Source organism: Patagioenas fasciata, chromosome 2 (assembly GCF_037038585.1).
Source record: "Patagioenas fasciata isolate bPatFas1 chromosome 2, bPatFas1.hap1, whole genome shotgun sequence".
In the NCBI taxonomy this organism is placed as follows: Eukaryota; Metazoa; Chordata; class Aves; order Columbiformes; family Columbidae; genus Patagioenas; species Patagioenas fasciata.
In genome coordinates, this window is record NC_092521.1 from 154,010,545 (window position 1) to 154,029,912 (window position 19,368).

Consider the following 19,368-nt stretch of genomic DNA (forward strand, 5'->3'; position numbering starts at 1 on the left):
CCATGCCATCCGTTGCACGACACGGAGCAGGTTGTTTGGCTTGAGGGGATGAAGGGCAGCTTTCATTACAGCTGCACTGTGCACTGTGTTCCTCTCTTCCTCTGACTCATTTTCCTCATTTGCTTCACTTTTTTGTGTTCATGTTGGGATATAAGCTAAGCTGTTGCTGTTACAGTCCCATTTTTCCCTCCTGCCACTGGCATACACATCCCTTGCTCTCTGTCATGTGGGTGTATTCATTCCAAAGCTGTTTTGTGGGACTCCTATGTCATTGTGAAGATCATTTGTTTTATGCAGAAATTCTGTAAGATATTTTGACCCTCAGTAAGCAAGGCAGGAATCCGTTTTCATCCTGAGACATGAACCACAGGTTCCTTCTGTGTTCCACAGTAAGGAAATGAGCAGGAACTGAGTAAAGTCTTTGAGATTTATGTTCGAAGGAAACATTTATGATCATGATAACACAGGGCAGAGAACTTCTGCATCAGCTCCTTATGTTGCTTTATCTAAAGCGTGTTTTCTAGAGAACTTGATTTAAAAACTTCAGGCTTGAAGATATTTTAGTGTTTAATTACCCAAGAAAAGATTCCTGTGGGAGATTAGAAATATCCCCAAAGGATGATAATTCTGAATGTACAATAACTTTATGAGATTCAGCAGTTAGTTAATTCTTATCATGTGCTGCTTTTATTCTGTGAGGCTCTGAGATCACATGCCTATATATTACATTCTCTCCTTCTCAGGGGATTCCCACTGCTTAGACAAGCAGCTCATGCTCATTTGGGGAAAAAATGAATTCCAAAGAAGTGTGCAAGGAGGGCTGTGAGAGCTTTCCTTTGCAGAATTCTTTTGCAATGAGGGACATGCTGCATGAAATTACTGAAATTTAGACTTTTGTGGAGGAGAGGGCGCAGAAAAAGTAGGATCAGGGAACCACCTACCAGCAGTGAGAGTGTTTGTGTTGTGAGAGCAGAGTAAGGACAGATTGTATGTTCATTGGTATACAGGGGAAGGAGGAGCTCTGTGGAAAACATCAGATTATAAGCAAGAGTAGAAGGCAAGAAACAGGACAAAGTCTGAAGGAAATAAACAGAAACGGTATCTATGGGAAAGGAGATTTGGGCAAATAGAATCACTATTGCATAAGGTGATTTGCCGTTCTAATAGAAGACAATGGCAAAAAAGACAATGTAATATTTTTATAATACTACTTCTGTCAAGTAGAAGAGAGATTGAGAGATTGTTCTGAAACCCCAATTTATCCTCCCCATTCCTACACACCTGAACTTATGATTGTGTTTCTTCCAATAACTTGTTTAACTGACTCATTTTTTTATCTCCTAGACTCTTACCTAAAATGCTTTGGTGGTAATGATGTTTGGATGAAGATACCAGTGATTTACAGGCAGAATCTCTTGCATACTCTCAACCATCCCCGTATATTGTCCTCTCTCTAGCACAAGTGTAATAAATTTTCTTGTTCTTAAGAGGTTACATCTGGATGGTAATAGCAGTTTCGCTTGAGTATTGATTTATCCTGCTACCTTGTCATCTAAGTGGAAGCTAAGAGAAAGCAACCCTGACTTTCTGTTGTGCTATTCACTCAGATTTTCACAAGCAATTTTTAGAAAAGCTCTAAAGGAACAAGGTGGAACATCATAAAGAGATGAATTTATCAGTCTAGTTCTTGTTAAAAAAGATTTTAAATTTACTGTGAGGATAATGCATCGATAGGCTGTGCTGGATGTCCTATTGCTCAGGTGGCATTTGGCTTTCAGCCTTTTGCTTCACAGCTTACTCAGGATCTGTGGTATTTTCTGTAACCACATGCTTGAATATGGGGCATTGCATTTCTGTTTAGCTAAAATTAAACTGTATTCAAACTAGTAAATGTGACTTTTATTTTTCTTTGCTCAGCTAGTACCCATATCACAGAAAATCTTGTTCTCTGTATGATCCATCTTACTCTGTCCTTTCATTTTACTCCTCCCCATTGTCAGTTGTGACCCTCCAGATTTCCTCATCTGCTTTGCATAGTCCCTTTGCTCTGCCCCACGGTGTGGACTGTGAGCTGCCCCTTCCACCAGTGGCACCTACACCTTTGTGCTTACGTGTTCTAGCCGCACTGATCTGTTCCTGATTCCCCCCTCAGGAAAGGTGAATTTTGAGGGCAGTTGAGTCACACAACGCCCTCTGAAGATGGACCTGCAGATTCCAAGAAAACTCTGCCCAGCCTCTGCCATTCCAGAGTGGAATCTGCTTGCCATAGACAAAGCTTTGGAAAATGTCAAATGCTAATTATTAAGAGGTCACTTTCAACACCAACCATTCTGCGATTCTGTGATTTTATCAAATATATGTGAAATGAGGTGGTCTGGTCTCATAACGTAGCTGTGGTAAGAAAGGCCAAGGACCTCTAATGGCTCAAAGGCCTTTGCCCCAAGGATGGGAGGTTGCAGGGATTATTTTACCTTTGTTTTTTATATCTTAGTTTTACATTATTAGAAATGGTGAGTCTATTTCTGTTTTTCAAAGGAAAGTATGCAACTTCAGGAAGATGATTTTCTTAGATGCCTTCAGCCTGATACATAAATCTCACAAAGCTGTATAATAGATAAAAGGGGGATACAAACAGAAATTTGCTTTGACTGAAGGCAGTAATGCTTACATGTTAGTTTTATAGGTTTACAGAGATGTTGCTGAGGTGACATTAATAAATTTCCTAGTACCTTAAAATAAAGTACTGCAATGCTAACATTGTAAAAAGCTGTAACATGAAAAGAAGATTCTATTCAATAAAAATAATTATCTCAGATGCCACTGAGATAACATGTGAACCCTAAATTAAAACTGGCCTGTGTCATTTCATTGTATAAGCAGATCCAATATATTAAGTTTAAAAGCTGTGATTAACAGTAAATATTAAACTAGCTTTGGAACATATTCATTTTGATAATTTAACATCTTCTGACATTACTGGCAACACAGGTCTTTTAAAAAATATAGTGTAGCCTTTTTGTCTAGAAAACCTCTCCTTATAAGTATTTCTTTATGAAAACATTGTAAGGGACTAACTCTTTATTTTAAATTCAATCATTTTCTCTTATTATTTTTCAAATATCAAAGGATTAATGTTTTACTGGTGTAAATGTTGATTTGTGCACTATAAAACTATTCTGCAAGGAGTCCTCAAGAGCAGATCTGCTGTACTCAGACCACTGGATTGTAAACTTTGCAGAGACCTTGGAGCAGATCCTCAACTCTGCTGGTTTCCACAGCTCCACGGGACTCAGAGCTATTGACAGTTTGACGAAGAACATCAGCTGATGATCCATCCTCTGAGCAGACAGCACCAAACTTTTGGTGGGATCTATTTCAGCCAGAGGCAGCTAATTACTGTCTAGGCTGATGCCACAGTCAGTGGACAGAGTGATTCATGCTGCCTGAAGATAAGTGCCTGGAAAGTCTCATATCTCTCTTCGTTGACTGTAATAATCAGTTTGTACTTGGCTGCTAACTTTTAATTGGCCAAGTTAACTGCGACGAACCCTCCCTACCTTTTATGTTCTGTAATTATGAATACTGAGACTCTTCTGAGTGCTAGAAGAAATGTGTGTGTGTCCAGTGTAAGCAGTTGCAGGAAGTTACGTGTTCTCTGCTAAGTAGATGAGAGACTGTTGGCCATGTCCTCAAGTTTTATAAACTTCTTACTCAGTTCTTATTCGGCAGTGCTGTCTGTGAAGCATTTCCACTTAGTCACCAGCTATTCAGCACGAGTGATTGATCAGAAACATTCCCCTAATGTAAATCAGTCTTATCATGTTTAAACACAAATATAACTTTTACCAGCCAGGATGTTTTGCATACTGGGAACAGGAGGGACGCAAGCAGCTGGAAACATTCCCTGTTTACTGAATCTATATTGCCATAGTGTTTCTTTGCACAATCAGAGATGTGCTGTGCAGAAGGAACAGTTCACAAAGAATTTCAAATTGTTTTGCCTTAAAAGCACGTGATTTGTGTTTCATTCTATGCTTTCATTTCAGTCTCCTGTTTAGGCTAAAAATAAAGAGACAGAAATGTTAAACATGCTGACATTTTATTTATTCCACTAATTTCATTGCCAGCTGATAGTAGAGACTGCCTTCCCACCAAATACGTGTTCCTTACTTCACAGACTTTTGTGCTGCCGAGAGCTGCATTTTCTGACTACGACAGAACCATAAAAGTACACTGAACTGACTCAGGCTGACTCATGGTTGGGGCAGATGATGCCTACAGCTCAGCTGATCCTGGATAGCATCACAGGTTATTTATACAAAATGTTGAAGGCTTTCAAGTGACTTGTTTATTCTCTGTTATTTAAAGTTTATTTTTTTACCAGGCAACGCTTGGGTGTTTCTGTAGCTACTTAATCTGTTACACCTTATCCTTTTTAGTGGAGGTAAACTGAATACAAGTAGTGTATTTTTTGTTGGGAAAGGATAAGACTGAAGTGAAAATGAAGGTTGTCATTCTTGCTATCTGGACATTTTCATTTCATTCATACTCTTAGGTACAGCCTTGACTTCCAAGTGCAAACAGGAACTTGATTCACCTGTGGGAAAAGGTCCAGACTTGGTTGTGACACTTTACATGCAATAGAAGGTTTGTCCTTTGCTCTGATTCAGTTGTTGGAGTAAAACCAAATGACGCAGCACTGATAAATCCATATACTGAGCTTCGTGTATCATCTTACTCTCTTTTTCTTACTGGACTTGCTACCTTAGGAACACTGTGGTATTTCTGGAAATATTATTTTTTTTTGTTGTTCCTGGAAAGCAGAAAAATGAGCTAATTTAACAGATTTTTTTTTTTTTTCCCACTAGGTAATTTTTATCATTTTATCTTTTCACAGAAGTTATTGAATCACCTAGTAAAAGAAATGCTTGGTTATGAGATAATTGCATGATTTTGGCACTCAAAAATAGTTATTTCTTACAGTTTGACTCTGCAGTACTTTGAAATTAGATTTAGTCTTTTGATCACTGGAGGAGGAAGTATGATGGACAGACTGGTGCAAGAAGCAAAATAGTGCTTAGGCACCTATTTAGACATAATTCATGTCTAAAAGGAAATCCCAGTATGGTTGTATTAAATGATCTGCTATATGACAGAGGAGGTCTCATCTGTCACGCTACACAATACGCAGTTAATTTCATGTAAGAGTCCATTGACAGGCTTCTCACAGCATGTGGTGTTCAAAGTTTAACATCCCCAGCTTATATCCAATGACAGTGTTCCCCTCAATGGCACAGAGCGCTTTGCTGGCTGAGGAAGGGATTTGGATGCTTGCATCTGGCTCCTGAAATTTTAGATGTCACCCCCTGTCAGCTTCCTTTCTTTCCAGTACTGGTAAGTAAAAGACAAATTTTTTTGGTTTTGCATTTCTTGAAGTGAAGGAAAGGAAGTAGATTAATTATTGTGTGAATGGAATATAAACCTTGATCTCTATGTGTACTTGCATGCATATAGAAAGACATATATGTGTATGTACATGATTTATAAAGAACTTCAAGTTTTCTGATTTCATCCTCTTTTAGGAGGCACCCAGTTTATATTTTTAATTACAAACCCTTTATTTTTTAAACTGTATCAAAGTGGTAACTGTCTATATTATCTGGTTTTAGCATTGATTCAGAATATTTAAATAACTAATCTAAATGAAGCAGCTATTTAATGATTTCTTAAAACTTTATAGGCTAAACCTTATGGGCTAAATTCAGGACAAAAATAGTTCTGCTCTTGCATTTCTTTAGCAGTGTTGTCACAACATTTTCCAAGAAGAGTGACATGGCTCATATCAGCATTTAAGTTCCCGTGTTTCATACCGCTTTGGTGTTCCTGTTGGTTCTAGAAATAAATAAGATTTGTCACATTGGATTTTTGATAGATAATTGCTCTAAGTGATGCTACTGTATGGCCCTCGAATGCCACCACTGCTCATGATTTTTCTAGAGAAAACATGAACCTTAGAGAGTGTGTGAGTTTGTGAGAAACTAGTGAAGCTAGGTCGACTAAGTGTTTGTATCCTTAGGGTTTCCTCACTCTTTAAATGAACAATGGTAACACTTCAGTTTGATATCAACATATATTGTGCAACTAAGTTCTCCCCTTCTCCCGTGGGGCAGCAGCATGCAGGCTGCTGTATTTATGATTGCTGCACCTGATTTCCGACAGCATGAAGGATGGTGCTGTGCTGTTGGCACAGCGCGGCAGGCTTGGGCTTATGCCATTTTCCTCATATTATGCCCCTGGTTTGAATTATCTCAGGGAGGAAATGTCCCGTGATAACTGCCAAAGCTTTTTGTTTCACAACCCTTTTTCTATTCCTCATGCCCTGTATCTCCACGCCCAGACTTCTCCCCTTCCCAGGTTGGACTCCACACAAACCCTCGTCCCAGGCTGCCGACCATCAGCCTCGGTCCCTGTCTGTCTGCTCAAAGCATTGCGCCCCTGCCTGAGTGCCTTCCCAGCCGCCCAGCTGCTGCGGTCCTCCTGGCTACTGGTGCTGCTGGCCGAATCTTGTGTGTCTCTGGTGTCTCCTCTCATGCTGCCCCATCCCCTGCTCAACCTCTGGTCTCGGACAAGGCTTTGAAAGCACCAGATGGAACTACAGCTCCATCTGGGTAGGTCTGAGGGTACAGAAGGAAGAAAAGCATCCTTTAGAGGAAAAAAAAAAGCCATTTGGTATTTCAAGAAACATTCTTCTGTAAAAAATATTCCCTAGGCAATGAAAAATATTCTTTCCACATTTCCTGTAAATCCACTAAAGGTTCCAAACACTATGAGACACACATACACACACCTGTTTCTAGTGATGGGATGAAAAAACTTGCATATTTCCATATTAAACTGGGCTAAAAAAATGAGCAAATAGTGTAGAAATAGAACTGGCCATACAAAGTAGAAGTATTCCATATGTATTACTTTTTAACAGATTACTGCCAGCTTGAAATTGTTATTCAAACACGCTAATTGGGCAACCGAAAACAAAAAAACTAGCCACCTGGTATCTGTGGACTCTTCATGCTGTTGTTCTACTATGCTTTGAAAATTATTTTCTTGAAAACACTTTTGCAGGCTGGCTGGCTGTTTTCCTGGAAAATAGCTTCTGAATAAATAATAGGGCTCGGCGGAAACTCCATGGAAACTGGGGGGGTGCGAGCTCTGTTCCCAGCTGCTATCCTCATCCACATCTCTATTGTAACCACTGGATCTATTAAAGTCTAAATCCAGCAGTTTCCTCCCTGACAGACTTCCAAGTCTTTCCCTTCACGTTTCTACTGTGCAGAGGATTTTGTTTAGGTCCTTCACATGTCCATGAACTTTACCCAGAAGGGATGACTATCAGAAATTACCACTTCGGTTGTAATAGTTGGGTAAACCCATTTAGTCTGGAGTCCTTTGGCCTCACAAACTGACTTAAATTGCAATACTGAAAAGGGAAATTAGTCCAAATCAAGCATGGTTTTGGTTTTGCAAGATACCCTGAGCAGCTCTTTTTCAAATGCTGGGGCCATTTTCTTCTGAGGTCCTAAATCTAGAGTTCCCTGTGAGGTTGGGTAGCTTAGCCAGAGTACATTTTTAATGTCATAGCGCTATAAAGAACAAAATGGAAAACGCAAAGACAATATAACAATTAGATTTCACATGACAAAACTGATTTTTTTCTAATACCTTAAATAACTATTTTGTGCTATATTTTGTTTTCATTTTCTATTTTAATATTACAGAACTAGTTTATTATTTTTAATGTTACTCACTTGTATAGACAATGAAAGAAAACAGCACCCTAAAGGTCCTGGCAGAAGCTTCTGAAGATAGAAATCGTACAATAGGTGTGGTGTGCTTTTCCTCTGGGTAATAATTCTGCAAGGCAGGGCAGCATTGCTTCATGTGGGATTGTCTCATTTTGACGCTGGTAACAGAGTGGTTATGCTGTGATTTTGTTTTCCACTAAATGTTGCCAAAATAGTTTAAAAATTGGATTTCATAAAGACAAGTCAGAATTCTTCACACACACAAAAATTAGAAGAGGGAGCAAGTTTTAAAAGAGGATTAAAAAATACCTACACTTAGTAGAGAGAGACACTCATCTTCTGCTGGAGAGTAGGGAAAAGGCATGGCTGGCAGTGGGCTCTCCTCCTCTCTCTTGTTTTCTTGGGCAGGAATAAAAGAAAAATATTCCTCCCATAGTTTCCTGAAAATTGAAATACTGCCAACAGACCTGAAACTCTAGTATTCATCTTCATCGCTACACACAATTGAGTCCAGTAGTGGAGAGATGTATATCAGCACTGAGATAGCGGCAACTGAGTTTAGTGATTAAAAAGACTTCCCATTTGCTGCACATCTACTTAAAAAAAATCCCCAAACAACCAACCACCCCCAACCTACTCCCCCAAAAAAACACCCCAAAATAAACAAAGAAAACAACTTTTTTTTTTTTTTCCAGTTTAGTCTGAAAACATTTTGGTGAGCCAGAAGTCACTGGACTTGCCTGTCGTCCCAGCTCTGAGCCAGACCTGACAACAGGGCTCTACAGCTCTGCTGCCTCCAGTGCTGCTGGGCTTCCTCAGAAACCTTGGCTTTGGCGAAGCCTGACAAATAAAAACTATTACACACAGAGCATTTAATATTTAACAGTGCAGGTTGTGGGTTTTTGTTTCTTTTTTATTATTTTTTTTTTCTTTTTGACTAAACCCAATTGCAGAAGTAATCTTCTAATGAGCTTTAGCTTAAATTCTTTTGCTTTTGCTATGGCACTAAACATAGAGGTAGGAGATACTATCTTTCAGTGTGACCTTGGGCCAGTTTTAGCTTAAATAAGAATTTTAATAGAGCTTGTAAGCAGAATTTTGCTTCCCTGTCATTTCATAAGAATTGTGATGCAGGTATCAGCTCGCTGGAGCTTGCTGGCATCTTTTCCCTGGCAGCAGGTACAGGAACTGTGGTCCTGGGCCACACGGCTCTGCAGCGAGACTTCTGGAGAAGTGACCGTGTCTGTTTGTTCTGGTCCTTCGCCAGGCTATTAATCATTGCTGGAGACACAGCAATAGATTAAGTGGCTGTGGTATAAAAATTCTTAAATTTTTTGGTGTACAAGAGCAAAGCCTTTTCTACTGTCGTGCAATAATAAGTTCTGTCTTCCTGTAGATTAGCGTCCAAATACATTTTCTGCTGCCTACCACAAGATCAGCTGATCTTGCAGCCTTTGCCTCTGTGAGGAGATTTGACAGATTTCTCTCCTTTGCCTGTTTTTGTCAAATTTGTAGGCAGTTAATTTTCTGAAGAGATTTCTCTCCCTCTGCTGTGTTTTTTGTTACAACCTATGTAAGAAAATGGAACAGCCTAAATATGCAGCATTTGGCTAGAAAATGGAGGGAGGAGGATTAATGCCTACAAGTGTTCAAGGGGCACTGACATCAAGGAAGGAGAGGAATTTTCTAGGAGTATCCAAGAGCTTATACTAGAATCAAGAATAACTGAAGTAGAGCAAAACCATATTTTTGGACCAGTACAAGGAAAAAATTTCCCAGGTTTGCTGCTTTGTAGAAGAGACTCCAGAAATAAAACCTTTACGCCTCATCATTTACAGAGTCCTCTGGAATACTCCGGATGGAAGCATACAGTAGAAAAATGGAAAACATGATCAAAGAGTCATGACTGAAATTCTCTAGGAAGAAACAGATTTGTTATTGGTGTCATTTATGTGATGGCGGTCTACAGACAGAAAATAAGACTAAAAGGAAGGCACCATCCATGCCCTGAGAGAATGACAGCCTGAGGCCCTGATCCTGCAGCTGTATCTGTAGAGATGAACCCTGGAGACACAGCGCGGTGGAAATCCAGAACCTGGAGGGCTTGGCAGAACTGCAGATGTGACTCCAGAATAAAGCCTGTGGGAAGAAAGCCAGCTTCAGCTTGTATCCACTGAGTGAGTATGTAGGTAGCAGAGCCCTGGGTGTTCACATGGTTTATCTGGAGCCCAGGGAAACTTAATTGCTGATGGAAAACACCCTTCAGCTTCAGCTGTTCCATTCAATGACTTTCTCCTGTTCTAAAAAGTGACAGAGATTATTTTTGCAGTTTTCTTTAAATACTGGTGAAAGACAGAGGCATGGTGAAGTTTCAAAGAGTGTTTATCAGCCCCGGATTTGGTCCACAGGTTGCTACTGCATGTTCAGACATCCTTACATGCTACTAGAATGGACTTGTCCGCCTGACTAACCTGATCCGTGAGTAGTGGAGAAACTGCCCTTCCCCTTAAGTTGTTTGAGTAACTTGCCTGAAAATGGTTGATTTCTTGAAAACATTTGCGGCTTGGCCTCCTAGTCCCTTTCTAGGAAAATGAGAAGCCTTCTCAAAACACATGATTACAGGACAGCACAAAACGAGCCCCAAACCTATGTTTGCTGTCTTGTTATGGGAGTTTTGTACAGAAGCTGTACAGAAAGCTGCTCGGGGGCACATTATTTTATTTTGGACATGTGCTTTTGCATGTACAGAAATTCTAGGGTTTTTATTTTTTAAAAAAGTAACTGGCGTATCTCAACCCTATACCTTATTCAGGGAACATATTTGAAGACTGTTGAGATGAAGACGAAGATGTCAGATCAGTAGCAATCTGTGTCCTGCTTTTCAAGACAATCTTACATGAATTGCAGTACAGGTAACCATTCAATTTTTTCATTGGGCGATCAGAAATGCACATAGTGTTAGAGACGCAGCCACACCATAAAGTTATCTATTTTTAAGACATGAAATAGTATAGTGTGAGGCTTTCTTATGATCTGTGCTCGCAGACGTACTCCTTAGTTACTCATTAAATCCGCCTTAGAATCTCTGCATGCAGAGGGACAGTTTTTCTTCTGTTTAGCTGCCAATGTGACATTAGGGTTTGAAGGATTTGTCTGCATCATATAACAATACCAGCTTAGCCAGATTTTGGAGAAATTACTTGTTTTAATTTTCACACTTATAGTGGATATTAGAGTGTTTTATTTATATTTTTTTTCGTTCCATGGACCAGCATTCAGAAATGAAGGGAAGTAGTAGAGCCTCCCTTCTACCTTGCTGTTCACCACTCTGCTCATTCTTTCATTTATTCATGTCCTTTCTTCCCATTTTATTCATTTCATTTATACCTGCCCTGTTTACATAACATTCTCATCTCTTTCTCTCTTAATTCCTTTCTTCTTCCACATCATCTCCCCCACCATCTTTTCATTTCAAGGCATCTCTCAAACTGAATGTAAAAACACTTTGAAAATCCTGAAGGAGGCTTTCAGGATGGAAGCAGCAGGAAATGAGGGTGCAGAAACAAAGAGGAAGCTCTTACTCATGAAATGGTGTGGCACTGTCAGCAAGAGGGGAAAAAAAAAAGCGGTGAAGAGAGAAGGATGTGCATGCTTAAAATCCAACCTGAACTGGGACCATTCCTCTTCTACTTCTCTCACTGAACTGAGGACTTTGGCCTTTATCCCTAATGCTCACGAGCAGGAGAAACATAAACACCCATAAAGCTAAGCTACACCACGAAAGACATATGTAATATGCTTATTTTTGAAAGACATCAAGAAGTAACCTTTGAACTGAAGTTTTCTCCAGTAAACAAGACAAGAATTTGGGTTTTGAGAATGGATTGTGAGAGCAAATATTTCTGCTTGGGATATTTTTTACATTCCAGAAATAGCTGGTGATTTATGTGAGCTCTAGACATGCAACCCATTCTAAATTAGTATAATTTTCATTTCAAAATGTACTGTTTATCCCTTTTTATAAATCTTTAATAAATATTTTAAATAAGACTTATAACAGTTTTCCTGTTGAACATGTACTCTTCTCTCTTCCAGCTCAGACTTATTTTTTTCAGAATTATTTTGTATTTCGTCACCGGCTACTCTGAGTATGCCTATTTCAGTGACTGTTGTAACTAGTGTTAAAGGAAAAATTATCTGAGCTGACTTCCAATTGAAATTAGCTTGGTTACTGCTAGCTCTATAGAAATGGCCTAATGAAACACAGAATGGTTTGCAGTGTACGCCCAGGAAGGCTCTGTGGTTAACTGGAGTTGAGCTCTGTGGTGTCATGGTTATGTTCCTTGTAATATCTGAAGTAGATAGGGAAGGACTAGTTTGCACGTATCTGCATATTAGCCGAAAGTACTGCAGTAGCTACTGTCAGACATGCCTGGGTTTCCTTCAAACCAGCTTGTGTTCACCGTTTTAGATATCATAGTTACTGTTACAAGTGCTTCCTAAAATCAAGGTGTTGTAGGTTACATCTATTAAATTGTTTTCATATTTATAATAAGAAAAGAAGTGTCTTCGTTTGTCAGACGTGATCTTTTTTTTAATAACCTGGCTCTTCTATTCTCTAGACACTAATACCTGTTAGCTTGTATTAGCGGATCAATTTTTCCCTAATTTGGAATACAGAGCAAACAGCCTGTCAAGTATTCTCTTTTAGCCTTTAAAAAACAAATAACTTTTCTGCTCAACTTTTGAGTCTGAAAGATTCTTTCATAAAGTAGGTTCAACTCTGTTCTGAATTCCCACTTTTTCTCCCAAACAATAATGATTACGTGAAATGGCAAAACAGAAGACCTATAAACCTCTCACCAGTCTTTGAAGACTTCATGTTTGTGCAGACATACCACATTTAATGGGTCCATGGGCATGTCAATGAAAGGGATTCATAATGTGAAAACAGAACGAAGATACTGTAATTCTTTACTCAGCACTGCTTTGTGCTCAAAAAACGGACCTGATGGGGCACTGAAAGAACTTCTTTCACACACTTGTCCCTCATTGTGTTCTGCAGGGGCTGTCACAGCATTAGAAGTATCTGACACAATTCCTGCTTTGTAGCAGTCCCGCTAACACCACGTTGGGTCTGAAGTAGCTGAAATACTGAGTCTGTTACAGTGAAAGAGGCTCTTTATTCATAGACTGTAAAGCCATAAGGGATCCTTGAGATCATGTAGTTTATCTCCTGCATAGCACAAGCCTTGCATAAATGCCTGTTTGAATAAAGCATATTTTTCAGAGAGCTTTTCACTCTTCGCTTGAAAGCCTCAGCTGCTGGGGAACCCACCACAGCCCTTGCATGTTCTTTTAGTGTCTGCAATTTACAACCTGCAGCCTGTTGCCAGTTTGCAGGCCAGATCACAGCACTGCTGTTTCCAATCTGCTCTTGTTTCCTCTGGGATGTGACCAAGTCACGTTTTTCACTTTTTCTTGTAGAGTAGATAGAACAAAATATAGAGTAGTATAATAAGATATGTTTAGAGAAATTGTTAGTAAAAATATTAACATTTAATTTCTGTGTAGTTTTATTAAAATATATGCTACTAAGGTCCTAAGAATAATTTTCAAGAATTACCATAGAATGTTCGTGAAAAGTAGTTAGGTGTGTATATGCTAAAGTTGAAGATAGAGCCCAAAGGTGTTTTCATACAGGCTGGTGGGCATCTGATTCTGAGGCCTCAATGCCTTTGTATAGGAACGGCTCTTTTTTATTTCACTTATTTGCTATCAATCCAGTACAACGGGAACAGGTCAGCATCACAGGGAGGTACTAATGTAGCTCTGAAAGTGGCAGAACTGGACTTCCTTTCAACCAGTCCCAAGTACAGGGTCCCAGGTGTGTTCATTCATTCCCATACTGTTAGGAAGCTTGCAATCCCTCTTCATTAATTTGCTTATATTAAATTGCCGTTTGATGCCAGTAAAAATCTGTTTCTGAAGATCTGAGGATTTTATGAGATGAATTGCTAGCATGGCACGGAGGTAAAAAATACAGAAGAAGTGGATATGTAGATAGCTTAACTTAGTTAATATCTTGCACAAAATCTTTTTGATAAATAACAAAGCCAAAAAAGTGCCATTCATTTCAAGCAACAAACACAGAATTAGCAAATACAGTTGAAGTAACATAAAAATTTATGAATCTTTACAGAAGATGGGCCAACTGTTTACATACAGTTCCTTTCCATCCCTTAATTATATGCAGCTGTTACAGCAAATTGTCAACACCCACTTGCAACTTTGTGACAGTATTTTTGGAAGTGTAATTCCTGTAAGCCAGAATTTGGATTTACATAGTATTAAAAATTTTTTATCAGTTTTCTTACCATGACATCCTTGAAAAAGATATTGCTTAAATCAAACTGTCAGGAATCTTTGGTAGGAAAGGAGTTTAATTTAAAACCAAAACGTAAGATATCAATACTTACTATTACATATCCCTTAAAAATTCCATGAACTTCTCTGTGCTCCCTCCCCCTCTTTTTTTACTTAATTCTGGAGAACTTTCTAGGTTGATGATACTTGCAGGCATAAATTCTTCTCTCAAGACATTTACATTTCCATCTCAGACTGGTCCCTGCAGCTATGTGGAAACATGCCTTATATAAGGCAAAGAGGAGAAGCAGGGGAGAGATGTCCAGAACCCTGTTATTTTAGGATTGCCACCCTGGAGGGCTGGAATACCATAAGGTTCAGCCAGTTACTCAGAAGTTATTCTTGACACAAACCAGAGCAAGTTACCCACAAATAAAAATACTTACTTACACAGCAGAAATGTAAAACATGTAAAAATACATGAATGGAAATGAAAGTAAAAAAAACCAAAACAACACTCATCTCTGCCAGGGACTCTGGTTAGTGCTGAAGGTCCTTTCTCCCTGTCTGAGTCATCTCTCAACCTGGTGGGTGCTCTGTGCTGGTCTTGACTCTGCAGCTTGAGGCTGCTTTCGCAGGAGTCCTCCCCTGGGGGGCACTAGGTCTCTTTCTAGGCCACTTCTGAGGCAGGGGGGATTCCCCACCCCAGCATCAGCTAGTTTTGTTAAATACAATTTGCTCTGCCAGTAAATTGGTGTTTACAGCTTCCTGCTTGGGTGAGTTTAGAATTGGATCTCTATCAGCTAGTCATGGTTCTGTTTTCCAAAGAAGCCGTGCCAATTATTAGCAGTTCTTAGGGAGTTGAAAGTTCACATCTTTTCAGTTAAGTCAAAACCTCACCCGTACGAAGCAGTTGCACCAATTTATTCTGATGTGATGAGTCTGTGAAGTGGCACCAGGAACTGATTTCTCCCATGTTTTGGAAATGAACTGTGAAAAGTCCTGTAAATGCTTTTCCTTCTTATATGCTGTGTTTTTATGAACAACAGAACATAAAGGAATCTTTTGACAAAAATAATGTTTATTGGGCGTATTTCTCTCCAGAATTAAAACAGAGCCATGCTAAACACTGGCACAATAAAGCAGAAGAAGTTGGAATAGCACAATGTTTCCCTGGGATTTTAGGTGGCTTAAGACAAGGAAAAAATACTTACTGTTATATAAAAAGTGGAAATGAATACTTTGTTTTACTTACAAGCTGAAACACAGACTCTTTAACAGAATCCATGAGATAGATTATTATATCACTTGAATTGTGTCCCAGTAGTTGTATTCTCAATTGTAGAGGTTGCTGAGCCAAGTGGGCTTTACTTTGCATGCCAATCTATTATTTTATATTGTACTGAAATGACAGTATTCCCTTGCTTCTCAACAAACCACTAAATAAAATCTGTGTTTACTTTCTGAAGCTGCCAAGTCAGGCAGAGTTATAAATAGAAAAATAATAATTCCGATGGAGGAAGCAGGGTGAGGTTTTATTGGAAAGGTTATCTTTCCAGTGACTTTTTATAGCGTACTAGGATTCATGTTTTGTGCTCAGTCCTTTAGTCACATTCCAGGCTGATGCTTTGGAACCAATTTTTGGTTACTGAACTAAAAAAGAAAAAATACAGCGGTTGTTGTGTGCCATCTAGTGTTCCTCACATGAAGCAGACTTTCTGAGGAGGGTTGCCCAAGTTTCCACAGCATGGATGTCCCACATCCTGCCCTTGATACAGTCGCTGCATGTCTGGTCTCCTGGGCAAAACTCTGGCAGGGCGTGAGGCCGTGAAGCCTCGGTGCCCTCTGGGTGCTGCTGGCACCGGGGCTGGGAAAGGAAAGGAAGAAAGGGAACGGTGCAGGGCAGAGTGCTAAGACAGTTCTTTCAGATTACAGATTGTTACCACCGTTTAAATATCACCTGTAGGTCGCTCTAAAACAGAGCAAGGATCACGTCAATGCTGTGACAGGCCCTGAACTTGAAGAAGAGAAATTTGTCTTAAAGCAAATGAACTGAATGTCCCTGTGCGGCAGCTGGAGATGATGTAGGTCTGAATACAGATTCAGTGTAGTTCGGATGCAGTTCTGGTACTGCACAGGCCTCGTGTCCAGGAGATACCATCCTCATAACGAGTAGGAGTGGTCTGATACTTCTTCTTTACGAACTCTTCTGGTTTAGCCTGTCTCACTTCCAGTATGTCTGTTTTTATTGACCCACAAATAACTAAACTGAATACCTTGAGATGGGTGTCACAGTTATTAAAAGACTAATTTTAAATGGTGTAAACAAAATACATCTGGAGAGCTGAGAAACTTGCAGGGAATGCAGTAACACCAAGGTGGTTTTAACTTCACTGAGGTTATAAAGAAAAGTCTGTGAAAATTCAGGAAATTGAATCCACATGGCCCAAGTCTCAGACAACTAAGCTTTGGAGATCATCATTTAGCTCTGGCATTGCTTGTGTGAGTTTTGTGGATGACCACAGGGCAAACACTTGAAGCCACACATTGTTTTGTGCATTGATGAGGAAGTGAGGTGTTGAGAAAGGGAACATTAAACGCAACTGAAAATATTTGAATTAGAGAAAGAAAATACTACTGGATGTGGGGAGGGAAGGAAGCAGACCTGAGCAGCAAGTCTAAGTTCAAGCTGGATTTTGACAGGACATATTTTTATCAGGCCCCTTTGTTCCAGTTTAGGTAAATGTAAATTATCTTGGAGAGATAATTATTTCCAAAGGAAGGTCAGCATAAGCAAAAGCAGATAAACAATGTATTATAGAAAGAAAGGTTGAAATGGTAACTCATTTTCTGGGTATTCTATGGTTGTAGGTAAAGTTCAGAATGAAAATGGTTATTATTGGAATGATTATTATTATTAACATGCTTATCATTATTAAAAGAGAAGTGAATCAAGAACAGCAATTAATAGAATCACTAAGAAATAATTGAACTGCCTGATGTTGAGAGTGTGTGATAACCTTATATTTGGGATCCTTCAGAAATCCAGAGCAATCCGCTGTGTGTATGCAATGAGTCCATTATGCTTGATAAAAGCAGTAACAGAAAATAATTGTGGTGACTACCACATGTGAGAAAGTTCCACATTTAGAAGCTATCCTCATGGGCAGCACACAGCACAAAATGGGCAATTTTACACCTTCACAGCAATGCCATCTTTTAATTCAGTTGCTTTTGACCACTATAACCTCTTAATTCAGCTGCTTTTGGCCCCTACAACCTTTGCTGATCCTCTTTCTAATCTTGTAGTACATTTTTCTCCTAGTACTTACCTCTTTCAGTAGTTAAAACAAAAATTTAAACAGGCTTTCCAAAAATTGATTAAAAAAATCGATGTGCTTGAACTAGCCCAAGAGATATCTCTTGTAGACAAAAGAATAACTACCTGCCTCCTTTTCCTTACCACTTTTGCATTCTTTGGATTTAAATCAAAATCCTATTGGAAAGTCAGGATTCTTTTTCTCTTAAACATAGCTTCTCTAAATCATGGATTATGTCTCTGACTTTTCCAGTGAGTTTATTATTGACCAGAATAGCTGGTCAAAGATTCATGTGTAACCTCTCGTCCCCTTTGCTGCTTTCATGATCCATTGGGTGAGTCACTGCTTAATAATTTCTCCCCTGGAATTCAAACAGAGGCAGAGCTGGGGAGGAGTTAGTTATTTCTAAGAGGACTCCAGATGAATAGGTGATCATCACTAAGTCTATGCAAAGGGCAGGAGTATTCCTTGTCACATCCTGTGGTAAAAGACAGCAAATTCCATTGTCAAGAGATAGCGTGCAAAGGACATAGCTATACCAAACTATTACACTATATGTGCTTTAATATACTTTTTTTTTGGTTTTTTGATGAGTGTGTGCATGGTATGCACAATACAACTAACAGCTGATGGGGCTGGGTACATCCTCCTATACAATGTTAATAATGGGGAAAAAATAAACATTGCACACAGCAGCATAAAATGATAAAGCAACCAGTTTCCTAAATGAAAGATGAGATAAAGCTTGGGTCTGTAACTCAGGAAACACATCAGCATTTTCATCACACACAGCCTGAAATGCTGGCTATAAACAATAGGCTGGCAACAGAAGGGGAGGAAAGAAGAAAATTACTTAGTCTAAACAATTTATCTAAGACAAGCTTAATGAGCTACTTCTATGTTTCAGTACAAACACAGGCGTTTAGCTCAAATAAGCACATTCTTTAAGGCAGCATCTAGAGAACTGTTAGTGGTGGAAGGGAGAATGCCGAGAGGGTTGCGCAGAGGAGTTTTGTCATCACTTTGAAGAGGGGGGCTGCTCCATCCTGGAACAGGAGGCAGAGGGTAAATGTCTGCGAGGTTATTTACCCTTTCCTCTGACCTTCCACGTTGTCTGAGATCAGAGATCCTTTGTTTCCTATTTTATTCTGTCCAGCTCTGAAGATGCTTCCACAGAAGAGTATGCAGGATGTTAAAATGGGGAACATTTCCAAGGAAAAGAACACTGAACCTCTCAGGATGAATTATCATGGCTGGTCACATTTGTGTGAGAAGTTTCTCTGTTGGACAAACATACATAGAAGAAACCATATGATAACAATCTTCTCAGCTTTGAAAGTTTTCAGGATATATAAATGGAGATGTCTTGATTCCAGCTGTCTTTTCTCCTTGGAAGGCTGATCTCATTTCTGAGTGCCTATCAGGGGAGCTGGAGAAAAATCAGAACTATGACAATATTTGAGTAGCTGGCAACCTTCCTGTGCTTTCAAATGGCTTTTTAAACATAATGCCTTTGATGCACATATTGCTAGGTAACACTGAGGCTGAAACTTTAATTTCAAGGTAATTAAGTTACATGTTCCTTACCATCAGGATTTCACTGACAAGGGCTAAGTGTCCCTAAGAAACAGGGATCTGAGCAGAACAACTGCATTGCAATTTTGGAAATTTCTGAAGTTCTGTGCATCTTTATAAACTGAGTGTACACCAACTATTTATTCTAAGGAAGTGGAGTCTGGAATGGAAACAATGGGTCTGAAGTCCTCACTAAACTGCCAGAAAGTCAGTGCTGTCATGCCAATTTGCAGGACCAATCTTGAGAGTTTGAAAAAAAAAAATATCAGGAAACTGTGAGGAAGCTGAAGAAGTAAAGAGCTTTC

General features: G+C 39.3%; 1 long non-coding RNA gene across 2 annotated transcripts; it reads left to right on the forward strand.

The window, feature by feature from the left end:
• Nucleotides 1–5,288: 5,288 nt before the first annotated feature.
• On the forward strand, nt 5,289–10,712 carry LOC139827294 (uncharacterized). Of its 2 annotated transcripts, XR_011737775.1 has the most exons (4): nt 5,289–5,394; nt 9,641–9,979; nt 10,132–10,280; nt 10,615–10,712. It is a non-coding gene; the product is annotated as an uncharacterized lncRNA (long non-coding RNA). The 2 variants fall into 2 exon arrangements; XR_011737774.1 differs by having other exon boundaries at nt 9,641–10,280.
• The last annotated feature ends 8,656 nt before the right edge of the window (nt 10,713–19,368 follow it).